At 55.0% G+C, this 19632-nt stretch overlaps 2 long non-coding RNA genes across 2 annotated transcripts; both read left to right on the forward strand.

The window, feature by feature from the left end:
• The first annotated feature begins 4453 nt into the window (after positions 1–4453).
• LOC125337449 lies at positions 4454–9468 on the forward strand. Its single transcript, XR_007208052.1, has 3 exons — positions 4454–4750; positions 5180–5227; positions 9210–9468. It is a non-coding gene; the product is annotated as an uncharacterized LOC125337449 (long non-coding RNA).
• Positions 9469–16597: 7129 nt separating this feature from the next.
• Positions 16598–18772, forward strand: LOC125337485. The gene is made up of 2 exons (XR_007208059.1): positions 16598–16737; positions 18469–18772. It is a non-coding gene; the product is annotated as an uncharacterized LOC125337485 (long non-coding RNA).
• Positions 18773–19632: the final 860 nt, after the last annotated feature.

Consider the following 19632-nt stretch of genomic DNA (forward strand, 5'->3'; position numbering starts at 1 on the left):
AATGATGGTGTTAATTGGCACATTGCCTCGTGGAACAACACCAACAACAAAGGAGTAGGACACTCCTTTTTTCAGTAGAAAAATTCCAATCCTCTCAGTCCCAGAGCTTCCCCTGGGGCCCAGGTGTTGCTGTCATGTGCATTTTGGACTCACCCCGTGTAATTGTCACCATGGAAGTGTTGCTCTCAAGTGTCGGGGCTTCCCATCCTTGTGCAGAACATGGAATGTTGTCCCTGGGTTTTGTGTTGAGGTTCCCCTGTTTTGCTGCCCCTCGGGCACCGTTTCCGTTCACGACTTGGTCTTGGCTGCAAATCCTTTTTTTCCCTGTGGGGTTTACAAAGAATAAACATTTTCTTGCAGATAAAAAGAAATAATTTTAATTTTTTTTTTTTTTTTTTCCTTTTTAACTGCCCTGCCTTAGAAGCACCAAGGCCACGTTTGGGTTGTTACTCCAGGTAAGTTTTTCCTTTTGCAGCAGCGAAACAGGAGGAAGAGCAGCTGGTTTTTGGGTTCCTTTATAAAATTAGCAACTTCCCCTGTCTGTGGGCTCTAAAAGAAGAGGAAAACAGGTAAATTTAAATTCCTTGAGAACTGCAGAACTCTGTAAGTTTGGCCTCTGCCCTTTCCATTCTTCCTGCAAAAGCACTGTCCCTTTCCAGACAAAGAAGGGGCAGCTTCTCCCTGGTTCTCTGTGTTGTAAAATCTTTTCCTGGCAATCCTGCAGTTGGATGTGGGGTGAATGACCTGGATTTTCCCTCCTGGCTTTGGCTCCTGGGCTGCATTTGGCCTCCAGGTAAAATCCTTCAGGAACCAGGAAATTCCAACCTCCTCTACCCAGGATCCTGCTGGAGGCACTGCCAGGGCTTCCCTGAGGAAGAATTATTATTATTATTAAATTATTCTATTATTTTTTTTTATTTTCAATTTATTCTTTTTAGTTTTTAATTTTTTTTTAGTATTTATTTTATATTATTCTTTTATTTTTACTATTTTTTATTATTATGCCACCACCACTGTGAGGTACTCACACACAGATTATTTCCAATCAAACCTCATCCTGGATAAATTTGGAATTTTTTTACGCATCTCCCACCCAGGTCCAATGGAATTACTCCTTCAGGAAAGGTGGGAATCCGTGCAGGCACCAGCACAAGTGGAAGGAGCTCATTCAAGCATCAAATCTCCCAGCCAAGCCCTGGATCCTGAAATATTTAAATGTCTGGAATGGAAAATCTCTTAATGACTCATCAGAAATTCTGCCTGGCGGGGGAGTTCAGGTCTGCAGCGGGGTCGCCCGGGGGCTCTGGGGAGTTCCCCAGTCAGTGCTGGGATGTTGCTGCGGGATGAACGCTCTGGGGAGAGCTCCAGAGGGAAACTGAGGCACCCAGAAGTTTTTCCAGCAGGATTTGTGCGTGATGGATTCGGTATCTCTGGGTTTCTCCTCGCTGCAAGTGGAGCAGAAAGCCGCGGTGGTTCTGCTTTTAATATTTCACAGAAAGCTCCTTCAGCCGGAGGATTCATTCCAGAGCTGTCTCCTCCAAAGCCCTCTCACCTCGGATCAAACTCGGGGCTTGTTTTCCCTTTTTTTTTCCTTTTTTTTTTTCTTTTTTCTCCCCCCCTTTCCCCCTCCTTTTTTTCTTTTTTTTTTTTCTTTTTTCCCCCCGTTTTCCCCCCCTTTTTTCCTTTTAACTCACGTTTGAAAGTTGTTTACCTGCCCCCACCTTGCCTCCAGCGCCCTGGAATTGCACTCTGCAATTGCTCCTTGGAAAAACTGACTCCAAGACAAGCCAAAAAAAGGTTCCTTTTAGCATTTCCTGCTGCTGCCACTCCCGTGCCCAGGAGCTGCTCCAAACATTTTATTATCGAGCACATTGGGGCGCAGCAGATGGATTTTCTGCACTCCAGAACCCAAGAATCTCCTTCCAATAACACGGAACGGGCGCCTGATAGAAAATCCAAGGGAAATTCCTCCGTGTCCTGGCCCCAACAGCCACGAGAGGGCCCAGGACGCCTTGGATGAGCCTGGAGAGCAAATCCTGAGCCTTCCCCAGCCCCACAGGATGGAAAAAGTTCCTTTTTTTTCCCTAACCATGACATTTGAACGTCACTTCGTGGTCTTCTTCTTGTGTGAAGGAGCAGGGAATTTATCTGGGAAGCCCGGGGAGCTCAGAAATCCTTGGATTTGTGCTCAGGTTTTCGCCCCGGAGAGGGAGAGCCCCATCCCACAGCAGCGTTCCCCTGTTCCCAGATCCCAAATTCTGCCTCCCCTCCTTGAGCTTCCCCAGGAATAAAACCCCAAAAGCCCGGCTGGATTCGTGTCCAGGCTCCGGGGATTCCATGGATCCGGGGATGAAAAGGGAGCTGCCCTTTCCTGAGGGCACTTTCCCATGGCTTTGGCACAACTTGCAGCAAAATGAGACCTCGGGGCTCTTTCCAGCTGGGATTTCCAGGCAAAAATCATCCCTTTAAAGCATCACAGGGATGGTTTTTCCCAGGGGCTGGTTTGGATTTGCTGGATTTGGGTGGGTTTCACTCACCTGGCTTAAGGTGTAGATGGGAGTGGCAGCAACTGTGCCTCGCAGATTTTTGTTATTGAGGATTGCTAAAGCCTGATACTCTGAATTTTGTGTCTCTGAGGTTTGAAAGTGTATTTGCCTCTTCTCTTTCATGTGGTCTACAGAGGGAAGCTTCAGTGAGTGTCTGGCTGTTGGTCTGTCTGCTGCAGCTTCACTTTTAATCCAGTCTGATATTTCAATTAAAACGGGCAGCAGAGCAGTGATGCTGAGGGAACTCAAGCTCCTGCAGCCCCCGGGGACAGGGGGAGGTGACAGAGGAGGGAGGGGACACCCTCAGGTGCTGCAGGAGCAGCTTCCAGCAGGAGATGCCGGGGATGCTGCAGGTGAGGCTGTTTGTGCAATTACTGTGTTAAAGCCTCTTTAAAACAAACAACAACAAATTAACTTTATTCCTTCTCAGGCAGCAGCTCTGCCTTGTGTGCTCTGCTTTTGAGGCACAGAATCTGCTCTGGTTTGCTACAAAAATTTAATTTTGGATGTGGGGCTGTAGAGGGTCGGGGCCAGTTTTGAAAGCAGAAGTTGTGGCTTTAATGCCACCTCCCTGGGGATGGGCACTGCCCTTCTCCCTGCCGGCTCACCCACCTGGAAAATGGGATTTTTGTTTCCTGCCTTCTCAGGGAAATATTTGAATGCTTCCTCCGTGTTTGCCTCTGCTTTAGAAGTTTGGAGCCTTGTGGAAATTCAGTCATTCCGAGGGGACTTCACTGGGCCTCAACTTCCAGGACAGGTTCAGGGGGAGGAATTTCTCTGGCAGATATTTTGTGCAGTACTTGGCCTCCTCCTGTGTCTTACCTTACCCACAGCAGCAAAATTTCAGTAACTACAAAAGGAAGACTTAAATGATGCCTATTTTAAATCAAATAGTCTGCTATCTTCTGGTCCTTGGCTTTATAATTGGTTCCTGATGAAACGGGAACATTTCCTGCTCGTTTTTTCCAGCATTGATGTTTACCAGCAGTTACATAAACCAACATTATCGATCCCCCCTGCCCTGAGCTGAGTTTGCGTTGCAGTTTCTGTGTTTCAGCTGCCTTGGCTGTGCCTGCCCTGCCCTGAACCAGCTGAGGAGTCAAGGAAGCAGAAAAAAGAGCGGGGAAGAAACTCCCCAGAGCTGATCCCAGCTGGAAGAGCCGCTCTGGGTGACTCTGTAATGACTTCATCTGTTCTGTCACGGCTCTTAGAAGAGCAACTGGCCAGGGATTGCCACTCCTGCCTGGCAGAATGCTTTGGGCTCCCCCTGGCACTGGGTTTTTTAATTCTTTCTGAATTCCTGGGGCTCTGAGCACAACTGCACAGTCCCCAAGCCAAAACCATCCCTGGGCTGAGCGATCCGGCCTGACAGGTGGGAGCTGTTCCCTCCCAGGTGGGCTCTGTGCAGCTCAGCTCCGAGCAGCAGCAGCTCCCTCCTCTCCCTCATTCCAGAGGAGTTTGTTCACCTGGCTGGGCCTCTCGTCTCCCCTGGTTTTGCAGCTGATGGAGTTCCAGCCTGCTGCAAGTTCAGAGTCTGTCTTGATTGCATTTTGGATTGCAGGGCTGCCAGGAGCACAATCTCTCTCTCTCTCTGGAAATGACTGAGCCGTGTGTTTGGCAGTTAATAATCTGCATAATTACAGTTCTAGCAGCAGATCCAGTGCCTTCAGAAGGTGCAGTGGAATCTGAACACCTTCCTCCCTCTCTGCCTTGCAATGGTATTCATTTATTCCTCCCTTAAATGGCAACAGAATTAATTCTGGAGACACCTGTTGCTTGAAGTGGAGCCAGTGGATTAATAAAAGCCTTAATTAATAGAGGCAGCAAATGCTGCCTAATGATTGTTTGCTTCAGAGTTAATGTTTGATTGGGGAAGGTCATCTGCAAAGCCTGGGGGGAGAAACCTGGCCGTGTAAGAGCAGCTGAGGGCACAATTCATTCACTTCTCCTCGGGATCAGCCCTGGAGCTCCCCACTGCTCTCCCCTGAGCCTCCCAAAGAGCCCGGAGGAGCCTGGAGGAGCCTGGAGGAGGAACTGCTCTGCCACGGGACAGCTGCAGGCCCACAGGTCACAGGCTGAACGATCACATTCCAGAGGTGCAGGGGGAAGCAGGGGACGCTGCTTTATGCCCACAGTCTGTGCTGAAATGATGGCAGAAATGCCTCACAATAATCTGTGCTGCAAAGCCCTGCCTGGGCTGGGAGGTGTCACCCCAAATCCTCTGCCTGGGCTGGGAGGCATCACCCCAAATCCTCTGTCTGTGCTGGGAGGCATCACCCCAAATCCTCTGTCTGTGCTGGGAGGTGTCACCCCAAATCCTCTGTCTGTGCTGGGAGGCATCACCCCAAATCCTCTGCCTGGGCTGGGAGGCGTCACCCCAAATCCTCTGTCTGGGCTGGGAGGTGTCACCCCAAATCCTCTGCCTGGACTGGGAGGCATCATCCCAAATCCTCTGCCTGGGCTGGGAGGCATCACCCCAAATCCTCTGTCTGTGCTGGGAGGCATCATCCCAAATCCTCTGTCTGGGCTGGGAGGTGTCACCTCAAATCCTCTGCCTGTGCTGGGAGGCATCACCCCAAATCCTCTGTCTGTGCTGGGAGGCATCACCCCAAATCCTCTGTCTGGGCTGGGAGGTGTCACCCCAAATCCTCTGCCTGTGCCCACCCAGGGACAATCCTCAGGTGAGTGGCAGCAGCAGGGACAGGGACCTTCCCTGGGCATCCCAGCAAGAGTTTCCCTCCTCATTCCAGGCCCAAGGAATGCTGCTGAGCCTTCCTGTCCCAGCCGTGCAGGGACAAGCTCACTGCAGGCAAGCCAGAGCCTGTGAGGGTGTTTTCCATGCTGAATCCTGCATTTTCACCGTTTCCCTCTGCTGAGAGGTAACTGGGAAGGGCGTCGGGAATCTCTCTTAACGTTGTGACCCTCCTGTGAGGATGATTTATTGTACTGAGGGTGGGAAGAGACCCTGAGCTCTCCCAGCCCCGCCGCTCACCCTCGCTGTGGTTTCAGGCAGAACATTTAACCTGTCTGTGCTTTGAAGTTGTTGGGTTTTTTTTTCCCCTTCAAAACGAGGATGATAAGCCACGACCTTGAGAAAAAGCCTCGAGAGCCCGGCAGGAAAGGCGCTGTCCCAGATGTGGCACGCCCTGCAGGTGTTTGAGGAGCGGATGTTGAACTGCACAGATGGAAACAAAACCCTTTGAGCGAGGCCTTGCTGGGTCTGGGCTCCAATAAACGCTGCAAGGCCCTGCAGACACTCCCTGGGCTGTGTCCTCATCAGGGGGATGAGACTGGGGTGTTCTGCAGGAGAGAGGGAAAAGCATGAGGTGACACCAGCAATGAAAAGGAGGGAGCAGCCAAAAGCAGCTGCAGCCGAGGAGAGCCGGCGCACGGTGGAGGGATCCTGGCAGGGAGCAGAGCGGGGCTCTGACACCGAGATAAACGCTGCTGCTCCATCTCCGAGCTGACAAAGGCTCTGGAAGTGCCTGATCTGACAGCTCTGCTCCCCCCAGCAGCAGCAGCAGCCCTGGCAGGGGAGGAAGGATCAGGAGGGATCATCAGGGGGAGAGAACCGGGATGATCCCGGCCCTTTGGCACAGGGAAGCTCTGGCACTCCGTGGGCAATTGGTGCAGCCTGGGGATCTCCTCATCGTCCTCTGATGCTCCCAGGCAGGCTCCGAGGGGCAGCTCTGGCACTCCGTGGGCAATTGGTGCAGCCTGGGGATCTCCTCATCGTCCTCTGATGCTCCCAGGCAGGCTCCGAGGGGCAGCTCTGGCACTCCGTGGGCAATTGGTGCAGCCTGGGGATCTCCTCATCGCCCTCTGATGCTCCCAGGCAGGCTCCGAGGGGCAGCTCTGGCACTCCGTGGGCAATTGGTGAAGCCTGGGGATCTCCTCATCGCCCTCTGATGCTCCCAGGCAGGCTCCGAGGAGCAGCTCTGGCACTCCGTGGGCAATTGGTGCAGCCTGGGGATCTCCTCATCGCCCTCTGATGCTCCCAGGCAGGCTCCGAGGAGCAGCTCTGGCCCCTGGGGTTTTGGCTGCTGGGATTTTGGCTCCCGGCTTTGCAGCTCTGAGCTGGTGAGAGGGGATTGAGCCCAGTCCAAGCCGCAGGCGCTGCCAGGGTGGGGAACCACAGGGAAAGCTCCTGATGGGCTCTGACACCACAGACCCACCCTGAGCTGAGCTCAGCCAGCTGGGACTCACCAGCCCCCTTTTCACGGGAATTCCCAGGGATGTGGGAACGTTCCAGCCATCCCTGGGTGCGTGGCTGGGGCAGTTCCTGCCCGCAGATGTGGCTGTGCCCTGCCAGAGCCACCATTCAGTCTCTCCAGCCCCTCGAATGCCACCAGGACACAGCTCCAGCCGGGGTTTCTCCCTTTCAGAGCCCTCATTCACACTCCTTGATGATCTCTGGGTATTCCCCGCTGGGGACAGGGAGTGGCACTGAGCTCACCTGGCAGAGCCTGGGGTGGCTGATTCCTCCCAGACTTAGCAGGGAGGTGGGAGAAATTGGGATTTTGTGGGGTTTTCTTTATTTTATTTGAAGAGTCCGGTCAGCAGGAAAAAGGGCCAGAAATGCATCTCACAGAAAAATCCTCCAAGCCCCGTGTCCAATTGGAGCTGCAGGGAGAAATGGAGCTTGGCAGAACAGAATTATCGCAGCTGGAGCTCAGCCAGGACCCCGGGGCTCAGCCCTGCTCCTCCTCCTCCTCCTGGGGAAGTGCCACTGGATGTTTGATGGCTCTATTGAGTCCCAGCACTTGGTTTCATGGATCCCCTGAAAGGCTGGAGCAGCAAACCCCCCCACTGGCTTCTGGCTGGAGCTGAAACTGTGGAGAAACCCCTCTGAATTCCCAAGGCACGGCTTGCTGCGCCTGAATTTTCCTTGGCCATCCCTATCCAGGTGCTGAGAGGCTGCTCTTCTTCCCGTGTGGAATACTCTGGCAGGATCAGAGTCCCCACATCTGCAGGCTCTGCTCTGCTGGGTGACCCCATTCCTGACCCCCCCAGAGCCTGCAGCAGGCAGGGAATCCGGGATGGGAGAGTTATTCTCTGCCCAAGGATTTTCCCGGAGCATCATCAGGTGGCCCTGCCTGGTCCCAGTGACCAGAACGGGCCAGAAAACTTCCATTTTCTGGTTCCTTAGTGTGAAAATTCCACGTGACCCAGGGAAGCTGTGCCAGTGCTCGGAGCAGGGCCCACGTGCAGGGGAGGTTTTTATTAATTATCATGGAACAGCTCCGAGAAACAAACGCAGGTTGCCATGGAAGCACCAGCTGTGACAATGTCACCTCGGTTTTAAGATGCTTTCGATGTTCCCAAAACAATTCCCCTTCTTTTTTGAAATAGACAATGGAAAAATGAATTTAAAAAAAAAAAAAAAAATTAAACAATGGGCTGTGGCAAACTTGGTGTCCCCTCGTGACAACTTCGTGCCTGAGTCGGCGGGGAGAGGGCAGAGGGGGCTGCAGGTGGAGCCAGTCCAGGAGGCAAATCCAGGATTGGATTTGGGAATGGGGCTGTTCCTTCCCCGTGCAGGGCTGGGGATGCCCAGGGCAGCCACTCTGGTGACCCCTGAGCCTTGGGAGGAGAGCTGAACATTAAAGAGGGGGCACAGAAGCTGCCTCAGAGGATTTGGCTGGAATAAATCGAGATCCTGTCCGGGAGAGGGAATGGGCGAGCAGGAACGCTGGGAATTGGTAATGCTGCGTTAATGAATGCAAAAATTGAAATTATTGGAGAGCAGGGGAAAGCTCCAATAATAAATGCCTGGAGTTCTGCCTGCCCCTTTCAGTCACCTGTGCCAGGCAAAGGTGACCTTTTAACCCCTTTATTTTAATGGACTTTTTGGTGCCTGCCTTGCCCTGGGAATTGTGGTTTTAGGGATGGGGCTGGTGAATCTAAAGGAAAAATCAGCTGTAGCCCCAAGCAAAAAGGGAATTGTGCCACCCAAACCTGGAGAGGGGCAACTCCAGCATTCATGGCTGGCCTTAAAATCTCCCTTGGACTCCCAAGGAAAGCTGCAGCCTGCTGTGTGTTTGAAAAATAGGCACTTAAATGGAGTTAATAATGAGAAAAAGCATTTTAATCAGGAAACTGAAGGCAAAAGTGAACCTTGGTTCTTCTTCTGGGCTGGAGAGGGTTTGTTCCAGGCCAAAACAGGGTCCAGCAGCTGAGGGCAAGGTGGGAGCTCTGGCACTCCCCAGCAGAAAAACCGCATTTCCCACCGTGTTTCTGAGGGAATTCTTAACAGTGACGAGGCGAGGTTTGTGTTTGTTTGGTTGGGGGGGCGGGGGGTTATTTTGTCTCTTTTTACAAAAACCACCTCCTTTTATTTGAGTTTAAAAAGCATTTTGGTGTTTCCTACCCCTCCCACCTCCTGCCCAGCAGCTGCTGAGGAGCCCAGCCCCGGGTCCCAGGGTGGCTGTGCCAGCAGGGACAGCCTGGGCAGCCTTTGCTCCCTGCTCCTGGCTGCTGGCTGTGCCCGGAGCCAGCCTGGATTCATGGATTATCCACATGAGGAGCCAGTTCCAGCCCGGATCTGCCAGGGTTTGGGGTTTGGGGCTTGCTCCTGACCTGGAGGGAGCTGTGGCCGGACAGAAACATCCTGAGAGTTGTCCCCTGAACTCGAATTAACCACAGAATGTCTCTTTCACACAGAGCTCTCCCCCAGCTCGTTTGTCTTGTCCTCTTCACGTGGCAGATGGAGAAGACAAAACTCCGAGGAGCCTCATTTGTCATCCCTGGAGTTCACCTGCACCAGCCAAAAGGGCCCAGATTCCCCCAAATCCACAGCAGCACACTCACAGCGAGGCAACGCTGCTTCCATCCCGCTCTCCTTGTAAAAATTGATTGAATTTGTCTGATTTCTCCCTCTGATTCCTCTTGAGAAGAGTCACAAACCATTCTCCTCCTCAGAACTTTGTGCCCCTTGGGGGAAGGAGCCCCATGTTTGTTCTGGATAAACACCACAGCCCTGGCAGAGCCCCAGGGAGGGGATCTGAGGCTCCTGTGCCATGCCTGGGATGGGAAACTGGGGCTGGACTGGTTCCTCCCAGTATCAAACTGGTGCTGAGAGCATCCCTGGGGAAAGCCCGACCTCGCCAGGGCTCAGTTCCTGCCCGCTCACACCAGGCACAGCACGGGGATTTCTCCCTCGGGCTGGAGGAGAAGCCAAATTTCCCCTCTCCCGCCCCTTTCCCCAAGCCTGGCACCCCCACCCAGCTGGAATTGGCAGGGTGCTGCTCCCAGGGCTCCCCAGGCTCCCTCTCCAGAGAAAAGAACAACAACAAAGGTGCCTTTTGGGGCTTTTCCTTCCCAGAGGGAAGCACTGCAGGGCTGTGGGAAGCTCGGGGTGCTGCTGAGGGCTGTGTGAGGGGAGCGCTTCTCAGCCCGACGAGAAACCGAGAACAAAGATGTTTTATACAGCAGGCTGCGTTGAAATCTGAGGGACAATTTAAGCTGCTTTGTGGGGAATAACACGCCTTTGGCTGGGAAGCTGTGTTTTAAACATGGAATTAGTGACAGGAGCTCTTGGTGACCCTGTTTGCAGGGCAGGCTCCGCTCTGCACTGGCACTCGAGGGGCTTGGAGGGACTTTAACCCTTCAGGGACTTTTGCCTGGTTAGGGACAAGCTCCTCAGCTCTTTTCTGGCACATCAGAGACTTGGGTTTGGTTTTAACCCCGGTGGGGACCCTCAGAGCCCTGGGTTTGGTCCCTGACCCCGGCGGTGAGCACCAGAGGTTTGGTCAGGTCCCTGCCCACACTGGGAGCACCAGGTTTGGGGGCAGAGTGCAGGTGCCCCAGGGCAGGTTTAAAAGGAGCCAGCCTGGATCCCAACCCTTCTCCTTGTTCATTCCCTTGTGCCTGGGCAGGACTTTGGGGCGATTCTCCCCGTGGTTCCCATTCCACGTGTTCCCCCTGTGCTCCTCCCGGGTCCTGGCTCCCTGCCAGCGCTCCCTTGATGCAGTTGGCATCTCTGGGTGAGAAGTGCCACTGCTGCCACCTTCCCCTGTCACTGTCCCTTTCCTGCAGTGCCCTGGCAGCGGATGCCACCAGCTCAGTAATTAGTGTCGGGTGTAACTGAATTGTCAGAGGGAGCTTGCAGCAGGGCCAGGCCAGTCAGGACCTCCTTTGGTCTCTCCTCAGCTTTTTAACATTTTCTCTTCATCGCTCCAGCATTTATTAGTGCTGCTCACAGGTCGGGATTGGCCTGGGAGGTTTTGGGGCAGGGAGGGTTTTGGGGCTGGGAGGGTTTTGGGGCAGGGAGGGTTTGGGGCTGGGAGGGTTTTGGGGCAGGGAGGTTTTGGGGCTGGGAGGGTTTTGGGGCAGGGAGGTTTTTGGGAAGGGAGGTTTTGGGGCAGGGAGGGTTTTGGGGCAGGGAGAGTTTTGGGGCTGGGAGGTTTTGGGGCAGGGAGGTTTTGGGGCAGGGAGGTTTTGGGGCAGGGAGGGTTTTGGGGCTGGGAGGGTTTTGGGGCAGGGAGGTTTTTGGGGCAGGGAGGGTTTGGGGCAGGGAGGGTTTGGGGCAGGGAGGGTTTTGGGGCTGGGAGGGTTTTGGGGCAGGGAGGGTTTTGGGGCAGGGAGGTTTTGGGGCAGGCTCTGGTGCAGCTCCAAACCTGAGCAAGGGCCCTGCCTGGTCCCTGCCCCATCATTGCAGCCTCTCCCTGCTCCAAGCTGGGCCAAATCCCCGAAGTGACCGAGGGGACATTCCCACCCAGTGGCAGCACAGGGCCGCTCCTGCCCTGCCAGGTCAGCCAGCTGCTTGAACAGCAGCTGGGAAAGGCTGGGGAGCACCTGAAGTGCTGCTAAAAAGGGCCTGAGGCAGCTCTCGCTCTCTGCTGCTGCTTCCCTTGGGATGCTGTCCCCATCCTGGGCGCTGTCCTGCTCCTCCTGGGCTCTGCTGCCCGTCCTGCTCCTGCTCTCAGCTCTGCCAGGAGGTGTTGAACATCTCTGCTTCAAGCTGAGCAAATCCTTTGGCTTTGTCACAGTGGGGGAAAAAAAAAAAAAAAAAAAAAAAAAAAAAAAAAAAAAAAAAAAAAAGGGAAGCCAGCAAAGACTTCCAGAAAAGGATTTGGTGACTTTTTTGGAGTGGTCAGTGGCCCCCCTTCCCTCCGGACAGCCGGGGAGGGCCCAGCTCTGCAGCCACGTGAGCAGATCCCAGTTTTTCTATTTAAAGCTCCAAACCCCAGAGTCAGCTCCTCCCCCGGATCCAGAGATTAAAAAAAAAAAAAAAATAGTGATGTTTCTCTGCTTGCTGTGTGGATTTTTGAACTCGTGTTATTCATATTTCCAACCACAAAAATCCCGAAACCTCATGTTTTAATGGAAAGGGAGACTTGTAACCTGATAACACCACCCTGGGGGCTGTGTGAAACTCCAGGGCTTGTGAGAACAGGCCCCTGCCAGAGCTTAAAGCACATCCAGAGCAGAGCCAGCACTAAAATGTGACCTCTGCCTGCACAGGCTCAGCGTGAAACATTTATTTTCTATTTTAACTCTCTGGCACCTCTCACACTGCCCCAGCCCTGCCCTTTCTCCATGGGAAGGGTGCTGTGCTGGCAGAGAAATCCCTGCTGGAATCCCCCCCTGGGTGCTGGTTACACCTCACCGAGGTGCAGGGATGTCCCAGGCACAGAACAACCTCGGCACACACGGCAAACAACAATCTGGGCTGCAGGGCAAGGAGATTATGGGGATTAAACACGGTGCAGAGAGATGTTTACAATTATTATTAGCTCCGAAATCTGCCCAACCAGAGCAGCACAGGCACTGCCCATCTGTTGTTCTACAACAGCCTCGCTGCCTTTGTTCCTGTCTGCGCCTTAAATTTGATATTCTGGCACAGCCTGGATGTGAAAGTAACACCAGCAACAGCAAAATCTGCCCCTGGTGCTGCAGGGCTGGAGGGGTGGGAGGGAACAGCTTGGGGGGGGGAAAGGGCCCTGCAGGGAAAAAAAGCAGCTTGGAGAGAGAGAAATCCCCTCATAAATGCAGGGGGGCAATGGGGAGAGGGCAGAGCAGCACTGCTGGGACCAAAGGCAGCCCCGAGGGTTTTCCGCAGGGGAAAACTGAAAACTGGCTGTGATTGAGAACACCTCAAACCGAGCTGAGCGTGGGGTGCACGGGGAGCTCACGGCTCTCACACGGGTCAGGGTAACCCCCTTGGCATCCTGGTAAATTCCCTCAGCCACATCTGCTCCAGCCTGGCAGGGAAGCGTTGCCCAGGGCTGCCACGGCAGCAAAGGATGGCAGAGGAGAGGATGGGGAATGTGCCAGCAGCTTCCTTGAGGGGATGGAAAGAGGATGGAGCCTTTTTCAAAGGAAATACACAAAAATCAAGAGATGGGGTTTGCAGGCTCTTTCCAGATAAACTCCTCACCTCAGCACTGGGATTATTTCCAAGGGGAAATTTTACCTCTGCCAGGGGAGGATGCTGGGCCCAGGGCAGCCCCAGAGGCTCGGATGGGTGGGGAGGGGGAGGAGCAGGGCTTAAACCCTTCCTGAGACACAAATTCATGGCCGGTTTTCAGCTCAATATTCAGCTCTTTCAAAGCACATTTGACACATTGAAGCACGGGCAGCCCCAAATCCCAGGATGTCCCTGCAAAAATCCTCCAGCCTTTGGGATGGACAGGATTGCAGCTGGGAATGATGGGGGCCTGGCAGTGCCTGGATGAATATTTTGGATTTGCTTGGGGTTGTTTTCAAGCAGAGCATTTCAAAGAGTTGTCTCCAAACGCTTTGTTTTGGTTCGCTGCTGGTGAATAATTCAAAAGGTTTAAAAAGCTGCAATAGCCCTAAAAAAGCCCCTCCTGAAAGGGCTGCTGTGGTTTTCTCTCTCCCTGAGTGACCCTCGAGGGCTTTGGGGGGCTGGTGTGATGTTTGGGGGTGGCAGTGCAGCCACAGGGACACATTTGGGTGCTGGGGCACCTCTGGGGACCCGATTTCACTCTGCCACCACGTGAACCTGAGCCACATCAGGCAGCCCTGAACACCTCCACACCCCGGTGGGCTGAGGAAGCAGCACCCGGTGCTGGGAGCCCATCCCAGGGCGGGCAGGGGCATTGGGAACCCATCCCAGGGCGGGCAGGGGCACTGGGAGCCCATCCCAGGGTGGGCAGGGGCACTGGGGGCCCATCCCAGCGCGGGCAGGGGCACTGGGAGCCCATCCCAGGGCGGGCAGGGGCACTGGGAGCCCATCCCAGCGCGGGCAGGTGCTGTTGACCTGGGGAAACAGTCTTTGGGGCACTGGGAGCCCATCCCAGGGTGGGCAGGGGCACTGGGAGCCCATCCCAGGGCGGGCAGGGGCACTGGGAACCCATCCCAGGGCAGGCAGGGGCACTGGGAGCCCATCCCAGGGTGGGCAGGGGCACTGGGAGCCCATCCCAGGGCGGGCAGGGGCATTGGGAACCCATCCCAGGGCGGGCAGGGGCACTGGGAGCCCATCCCAGGGTGGGCAGGGGCACTGGGGGCCCATCCCAGCGCGGGCAGGGGCACTGGGAGCCCATCCCAGCGCGGGCAGGGGCACTGGGAGCCCATCCCAGGGCGGGCAGGGACACTGGGAGCCCATCCCAGGGCGGGCAGGGGCATTGGGAACCCATCCCAGGGTGGGCAGGGGCACTGGGAGCCCATCCCAGGGTGGGCAGGGGCATTGGGAACCCATCCCAGGGTGGGCAGGGGCACTGGGAGCGCCGGGCTTTTCCTTGGGCAGAGGAACACCCGGAGCCGAATGGGAACCCAGCACCCAGAGGTGCAGCAGGGGATGGGAAGGAAACCCCCAGGCAGGAGGAGAAGCCCTCAGGGAGGTCTGGGTTTGATCCTGGGCACAAACAAGGCGTCGCTGGCGGGATCTGTTTGCCGGGAATGCCTCTCCTGCACCATCCCATGTCCCCTCTGCCTCTGCAGCGCCGATCCTCTCGTCTTTGGGGAGCTCAGGGTGCTGCATCACCGCCCCAGGCCCGGCAGTTTTAGGGATCAGGCTGTCAGCACATGGATAAAGGATCCTGGAAAGAGGATCTCAGTTCCCACTGAACTAAACCCCAGAGTCTCCATGGGAGCGAGTGACCTTTCCCACTGGGAATACAGACAAGAGCAGGGAATCACCCAGGGCTTGAGGAAGGAGCATTTACTGAGGCTGCAAGGGGCAGCCTGATGCTGCAGAGGACGTTTATTTTCTCAGCCCAAGCTGAAAACTCACAGCAGCTTCCCACAGCTCATGGAATGAAGTGCTTGGAGCGGGCTCGGGAACATTCATCTCTCCAGACTGAGAGGAAACATCCAGCAAAGGTCAGCCACAACTCTTCCCACACAGCACAGGAAACCTTGTCCTGACACAAGCCCCCAGCCCCTCTCCACAAACTGACTGCCCAGGGTCCCATCTGGATGCTGAATTGCTTGGGAATTGCTCTGCCCAAAACTCTCTTGCCATCAGTGTGCTCCAGCAAAACCTTTCCGTCTCGGTGAGATGGCTTTTCCCATTGGAAACCTCTTTAGTTTTAGTATTTCCTTGTCTGCTGGTGCTCCCCAGGTTCATGCCCTGCCCCAGGATTGTTCTGGCTGTGACCAGCGTGTGACAAGGTTTGAATAAGTCATGATTTGTGCAGTGCTTTGGTACCCTGCGATAGAAGATGCCCTGTGCATTCCTGCACTGGGATTTCTCCCCCCATTTCTTCAGAGTGCATTAAATGTGTGGGTGCTCCAGTTATTTCCTCTAACAGCTGATATTTTACCCTGCTGTATTTTTATCTTTGCTGCATTATATAACGAAATGTGCCGGTGTCAGTCTGGGAGCTCCAGTGCTGTCAGTGACAAACTAATCCAGTTTAACACGAGGCTGAGATGAGGCCTGAATTCCTGGTGATAAAAAGCAGAATTAACCCAAATAAGTGACTAAACTCCTGCTCCCTCTGTTCTAACCCTGGGAGAACGAATTCCAGCCAACACCAGCTAACTTCCCCCCTCAGCTGCATCCCTGGTGTGTGCCAGGAGAGTTTGTACCCCGTGCTTCAACTCCCTGAAAGCTTTGGAGCCAAGGAATCCACGGGAGGAGCTGCAGGAGGAGCAACCCTCCCTTAATGCTGAGCAGCCTTTTTGGTGAGTAAGTTCACCACGAAACACAACATTTCCTGGGGAGCTCAGCTGGGCATGGCTGAGCTGCTCACTTGGCAAAGCGTGAAGAGCACCAAGTGTGAGGGGTGGGGAGGCTCCTGGGGCAAAATGGGACGTGCAGGGTCAACAGGAGGGGACAGAGACCCTTCTGAGGAGCGTTCCCCCTCTCTGAGGTGTGCTTCACCCTCGGGAGAGGAGACTTTCTCTGAGAATGAGCTCCGAGCAGGCCTTTAACTCCCAGGGGAAAATGAGCCCAATCCCTGCGCGGGGCCGCGGATTTTTTGAGCCAAAACCTCCTGCCCTTGATGCCAGCCCTGCTCTGTGGGGTCAGGGGGGCTGTACTGGGCTGGGGAGGGCACAGCCCCTCCTGCCCCACGTGCTGGTGACCCCTGAGTGCGACAGGGGCTGATCCCAAATGCCCAAAGGTGCCGCCGTGCCCAGCTGGACACAGGGCCCTTGCCCAACTGCCCTCCCTGGGGCTCTGCTCCATCCCTGGGGCTCTGCTCCATCCCTGGGGTTCCAGCTGCCACCTGCCACGTCCTAGGGCAGCTCTGTCCCCTGGAGGATGCCCCAGAGCAGACATGACCCTGGAGAGGGATGGGAAGGGACCATCCCAGCCCATCCCGAGGCTGCTCTCGCTCAGGGATGAGGGGGAGCTGAAGGGAAGCCCAGGATCTCTGCTCCCGGGATCCCTGCCCAGCATCCAGGGCACCCTCAGCTCCTGTGGCTCGGCATTCCAGCAGTGCTGGTGTGGATTTTCCATCCCTGGTCCCTCCCGTGGCCACAAGGGCGTTTTTCTCTGCGAGGAAGGGGCTGCGGCTCCGTGTCAGGGTGTGCCAGGCACCTCCTGCCTCCAGCAGCAGCACAGCTGGCACTGAGGGTGTTTTTCCCATTTACAGTTTGCTCCTCGGGTGTCAGATTTTTGGAGGGTGGTGCTGGCCACAGGGAGCAGCTGGGCTGGGGCATTTCCTCTGCAGGACAGGCCTCAGAGCAAATGCTGTGCAGATCTCCAAAAAAGAATGAGATTTACTGATGGTACCCCGAAGTCTGCGGGGCTGGGCTAATTAATAGATGGAATTTGGTAAGAGACATTAAATCTTCTGCTTTCAGGTTTAAGCCAGGCTCTAATTGCTGGGGATTAGGAGATGATCTGAGCCATGCTCTGTGGTGTCTGAGCACCCCTAGAAGGAGGAAGCTGTGCAGGTGGTGCTGGGATGGAGCAGCCCTGGCTATCCCATCCCTGCAGCTTTCCCAAACTGCTCCCGTTTCCCCACTCAGCTCAGCCCTGGCCCCTCTCTGACGAGGCTGGCAGGCTTTGATTGTAATTAAGCTGCTGCTGCTCCTTGCCCTGGGCCTGTTTTCCATCAGCAGGGGCAGCTCAGCTCAGCCTGGTGGTGTTGGGCATGGGAGAGAAACACGGGTGTGGTACAGGAGAGTCTGCAAGAAATAGAAAATCCAGGCTGTGGGGCTTGGGGGAGCAGGGGATAATTAGTAATGGTAATTAGGGTGTTAATTTGACATCCCCCATCTCTGCCTGATGGGGGGGAGCATCAGGGGGGGCTTTGCCTGTGGGATTTGGGCACAGCTCTGGAGCAGGGTGAGGATCCTGACCCGCTGGAACAGGGATAAGGGATGGAGTATCCCAGAGAGGGGACTCTTGTTCTGGCCTGGCTGCAGCTCCAGGTTCTTGAGGATGCTCAAACCCTTCCTGCTGTGTGGGAAACACAGGATGGAAAGGCGGCCCCGGGCTGTGGCTCCCAGCACCCACTTGGCTGCTGCTAAAATGAGTGTTTGGTGTCAAAGCTCCTTCCCAGCTCCAGCCTGGTGCTTCCAGGCCATCCCAGGGCATTCCTGGGCATCCCAGCAGCATTCCTGGGCATCCTGGCAGGGAAGGACCCCGGTGATGCTGGAGCTGGTCCCACCTGCAGCCTGGGGTGTGACACTGGCACACTCAGATCCTTATTTGTGCAGTACTCGATGCCATCATATTTGTAATGCCCTTTCTCCATAGATCCCGAAAGCATGTTAATTGACTCATTTAGAAATTGTTAATGACTGTGGTAATTGGAGTCCAAAGCACTCCTATAAATTAGATTTACTGACAGTGAGGGGCTGGGGTGGTTTCATTGAGGCTCGGTGGGGTGAGCTGAGGTGATTCCTGAGCTTGGGGAGCAGCTCAGCCTCTCCTGGGATGCTGCAGGGCCCTGGGAGGAGCCGGGGGAATTTGGGGATCCTGGGGACAGGGAAGTCCCTCTCGCCAAGCTCTCGCTTCATCAGGGCCAGCAAATGTCACTGAGAGCACGTTTGGAGCTGCTGCCGTTATTTTCTCCTTAATGAAATATCAGAGGAAGGGAAAACAGCGGAAAATGTCAGCAATTGGTCTTTTTATCACCCAGGAATTAGACGGGGCCCTCTCAGCCGATTTTTGAGGAGGGAACTGTGGCTGGGTTTGGCCGTGGAAGGAGCTCGGATTCCCATCAGGGATCCCCTTTTAAGCACCCCCAGAGATGGTGATTTGCCACAACTGCACTCGGCTGAGAACACGAGGAGAGAGCAAAGCCTGGGGAGGGGGGATGTCCCCGGCTGGGGCAGCCTGGCTTTGCTGACTTCATTAATTAAAGCGGGGAGCAAACGAGCACCCACCCTCCTGCCCCTGGAGCCAGGGCTGCACGTTCGTTTTAAAGATCGCTCGAAAAAAAAATCAGGGACAGCCCCCACGGGCTGGGAAAACACATCAGCAGTGCGAAACATTGCAGAAGTTTCCCTGAAAAGCAGAAGTTTCCCTGAAAAGCTGCATTTATTTCATTGCAAGCGCCGCGGTGGGGAGGAACTGGCCGGGATTTCTTGGTGTTTCCTGGATAGAAGAGGGGATGCTGGAGGTGAGGAGCTGCTGCACAACTGGAGCCGCAAACTCCTGCGTTTTGGTGAGGCTGCCAGAGCTGGAAATAACCTTGGGAGGAGAGCCCATGCGGAGAGGGGACAATAAAGGGGACACGGATGGGTGGCAGAAGGGTCAGCCCCGTGCTGCTCACCCAGGGAGAGAGAGCGAGGAGCTTTCCCCCAAAAAACGCTGCTCTGCAGGCTCAGCGCCCATGAAATAAAAAAAATAAATAAATTTGCCTCTGCTTCCCTGGTCCTCAGGACCCGCCTGTCCCGGGATTTCTCCTCCCGGAGGAAAGCCTGGCATCCCCACCCAGGGAAATGGGCGTGGAGCAGCAGTTTCGAGCTGAGCTGCCTTCCTGGGGGAGGCGGCAATTGCAGTTTTTTCCCTCAGCAGGGATATTTTACACTCCGATGGTGACTTCCAAGGGGCCACGTCCGAGACCTTGGATGGATTCAGTGGGAAAACTCCGCTGGATGAGGCAGCAGTGCCCTGGCGCTCTCAGGCTCTGTAATAAAACGCCAGGGGAACAGGGGGACACCCCAAAAGGAGCTGCAGAGGTCAGCCAGAGGATGGTGGCAGCAGGAATTGTGAGGCTCTGTGCCCTTTGGGATGGTGGCCCGGTGGAATTGCCGTGGGCCTGAACTTCCCAGGTACTGGAAGTGGAACCCCCGGTGCCGTGAGGGCTGCTGGGGGGAAGCTAAGCTCATCCAGGATTTACTCAAACATTTGAGCTCGGCTTAAACCCCTGCAGCTTCCAGGTCTGAGAGGGAGCTTCCCGTCAGCAGAGATGGAGCAGGATCTGTGGAAGTGCTGAAATGTGTTCCCGACACAGCGATTTTTTGGGATTTTTGGTGTTTGCATGCTCTGAGCTCCGGGAAGTTTCTCCTTTCCAGTGTTGGTCACTGTCCCCAGCTCACCCTCACCTGCTCATATTCAAACCAGGCACTAAATGGGGACAGACCAGCAGCTCCATCCCAGTTTAGACTGGGATTTCTGGATTCTCCCAGGGAGAGGAACTAGGTGTGACTCCCGTCCCTCACTCAGCTCCCAGCTACAAACTGAGAGGGGAATGGCAAAATCGAACTAAAAGGG

The sequence above is a fragment of the Corvus hawaiiensis genome, chromosome 23, assembly GCF_020740725.1.
Source record: "Corvus hawaiiensis isolate bCorHaw1 chromosome 23, bCorHaw1.pri.cur, whole genome shotgun sequence".
Classification (NCBI taxonomy): Eukaryota; Metazoa; Chordata; class Aves; order Passeriformes; family Corvidae; genus Corvus; species Corvus hawaiiensis.